We start from the raw sequence: 3,258 nt of genomic DNA on the forward strand, positions 1-3,258 counted from the left end.
GTGTACGTGTGTGTGTGTGTGTGTGTGTGTGTGTGTGTGTGTGTGTGTGCTTGTGTGTGTGCGTGTGTGTGTGTGGGTGCGTGTGTGTGGGTGGGTGGGTGGGTGGGTGCGTGAGTGTGCACATTTATGTGTCTGTATCAGTACACCATTACCACATTTCCTCAGTGCTACTTTTTCTGTCTGAGTGTATTGTGAGGTCTGCCCTGCATCTCCCTGACTTCTCATACTATCATGAAAGTTGTTTGTAGTGACACGTTTAAAGTTAAAACATCAGTTTTCTCACCGAGAGCTTTGGACCAGCCACTCTGGCATGGTCTTTCTCAGTAGACTGACCCAGTGAGGCCTGTCACTTGGAGCACGTTGGCAGAACGTACTGCACCTGCGCGAAACTTGTAATGTATTGTGCACAGCACTTCAGCAGAACACCTCAAATGAGGTCATACGTCAATGTATCAATACACTCTGTCTTTTTTTTCCAAATGTTATGTCGGAAAAAATATTGTCTGCAACAGGCAAAATTCTAATGCAACATTGACCAAAAATCCAACCAAAACCATGAAAAATGGTGGTTTTGCGCAGGCGCAGTACGTTCTGCCGACGTGCTGTCACTTGGCTTCTTCGAAGCGTGACGTCAGCACTGATTTCTCGTTTGTTTCTCGTCGCAGGTGATCCACTACGGCTCGAGCGGCCGCAGCAGCCCCACCACCCCTCCCCCGGGCGTGCTGTCCTTCCGAACCAGCTTCAACGAGACCCACCCGCCCGGCCGACCGGTCCGACAGACACTCATAAAACAGTCCGTGTAAACACAAGTCATGTTAAACACAAGTCATGTTAAACAAAAGTCATGTTAAACACAAGTCACGTTAAACACAAGTCATGTTAAACACAAGTCATGTTAAATATGCATCGGTTAAGGTTAGGCATCTAAGGTATTAATAAGATAAAACAGTCCGTGTAAACACAAGACATGTTAAACAAAAGTCATGTTAAACATGCATCGGTTAAGGTTAGGCATCCAAGGTATTAATAAGATAAAATTGAGCAATCATTCAAGCAAAAGCAGTTATTACGGCAACTTGATGCCCAAAAGCAATTATATTCAAGCAACTTGATATGATGATTTTAGAAATGGTCAGATGTTTCAGGTAGTATCCACCACCTTTCATCAGTGATACTAAGAGACTGCAGGAGAAATGCAGGTTTATATACAAGTACAAACTAAAACAATGTTGATAAACATGCCCTGGAGTGTGGAAAAACAAATTAAAGTCACTTCAACATGCAGTATATATGTGGAGTTCGAAGCAGTTCAAAATGCTCTTCATTGAAGAGCTAGTCTTCCACTGGTCATAACAGAGAAGACAGATGCTATGTACAGTATTTACAGAGGACACAGTATTTCACTTTTTGCTGGGCCCGTAAATAACTTTCCCAAATTGATTTTTTTGGTCCCCTAAGGCCACATCGATTTAATTTTATGGATGACATCCGCGCGCGCATTGATTTTCGCCCGATCTCAAAAAAAAAAAAAAGATCACATATTCCGAGGCTCTGGCCTGGCTTTAGGCCTGGGTAGTCCATCGTGGTGATAACTCTGGTGGACGGCAGACAGGCTACCGAAGCCCCAAGACTCAATAACTCAGTATAGTGCACGTGTCGATTCATATATTCCGCAAAAATCCAGCATGTGTCGGCCTGTCGTATACGTCGCTATGTAATGCGCCAAATTCACAATACCAGCTTTGTATTCCTGTGGTTTAGTAGCATTTTTATTTTTGGCTGGATTTTTCTTTTTTTCGCCCGCACGCACTAGTTTGGGGGTCTTCAGAGGATGTCATCCATAAAATTAAATCAGTGTGGCCTAAATGGTTATAATATTGGGCGGTTTTGTCTGTAATTGCCATAAAATGTAACGTTTGTACATTCTGGTTGTGTATGATATTATTCACATTTTTATTGTATATATTTGACGAAAAAACTTAAGGGGTTTTTCAAATTTTCATATTGCCACTGGCTGTAATGGTCTGCACACTTTGATGTATATGGTGGTGGAAAGTGCTTCTTAATTTATTAACTACTAACGAAAAGATTTGTTGTATAAATTGAAGGATTTATCTGAATCAGATACACAATTATAAGTTTATAAATGTAGTAATATTGTAGGAAGTGAATTCAAGAGATTTATTTATTTGGGAGCAAGGGTGGCGAGTCCTCAACCGACCTAAAATAGTGGCTAAGATTTTTCTTAATCTTTTTAAATTTTTGATGTACTTATTTCCAAGACAGTATTTTGTTTGTTTACTTTTCATAACCGGTAAACCGCCTTTAGGCGTAACACACCAGTTCTGTACAGTAAGTACAAGCTATGTAAGACCGGACTGTAAGGTTTGAATCACTCACACCGGGAAGGCCCCTATTCTTTTTTTGAAAGGTGCGGTGGGTTCTTTAACGTGTTTGGGGACCTCCATCTAACGTCTTATTAAAAAAAATCCCTAACCAAAAGTTGGTACTGAAAAACTGTTTAGAAATCATTGCTATTATTTCGTTTGTAATTCATATCAATGCAGCAAATAAAAGTCCACAATTAACATCTACATTGTTATTTGTATATAAGTACATGAACCGGTGGACATGAGAAATACCTGCACAGCTCCAGTTCTACCCGCACTATACCGCATAATAATATGCAGGTGATATTTCAAGCCTTGTACATGTATAACTGTAAGTTGGTTTGTTATATATTCGGCAAGATGTATGCGCACAATTCTTTCACATGTATTTCTGTATGGTACATGTCTGTTCATTTTTTGTTCTGAGTTGCAGTATATATTAAGAAAAGTGTCATAGCCGTAATCGTTGATATGTTAACCTTTTTACTGCTTCCTAAAGCCATAATCAATAGAAATTTGGTGGCAAAGTCTACTTCAGCAGGGGGAGGTTAAGTATAGAATGAACCTGTTTATATATACAAGTTAAATTGTCTGTTCATTTGTTTGACTGAATATTATTAAATTGATTGATTGAAATCTTACAAAAAGCTGTGTTAAAACGCAGAATGTCCTGTAAAATTTATGAAGCCTATTCAGTTTTCGAATGGAATTACGTAATGCTATAAGGGATGACTGTCACCTCATTAGCATAATTGCTAATAAAATATGACAGATGTGAAATTTGCTGTGTTGTTTTTTCAGTGGTGTTCAGTGTATGTTTGTGTTTGTGTTTGAGAGTGAGTCTCTGTATACGTGTGTCTGTCTCGGT

At 39.4% G+C, this 3,258-nt stretch overlaps 1 protein-coding gene across 4 annotated transcripts in view; it reads left to right on the plus strand.

Annotated features, from left to right (window-relative positions):
• The window catches only part of LOC109475296 (transmembrane protein 116-like), a 37,783-nt gene that overhangs the window by 31,351 nt on the left and 3,174 nt on the right, over nucleotides 1–3,258 (plus strand). The gene's annotated exons all lie outside the window — the stretch shown is intronic.

This window comes from Branchiostoma belcheri, unplaced genomic scaffold (genome assembly GCF_001625305.1).
Source record: "Branchiostoma belcheri isolate BF01 breed outbred unplaced genomic scaffold, Haploidv18h27 scaffold33, whole genome shotgun sequence".
Taxonomy (NCBI): domain Eukaryota; kingdom Metazoa; phylum Chordata; class Leptocardii; order Amphioxiformes; family Branchiostomatidae; genus Branchiostoma; species Branchiostoma belcheri.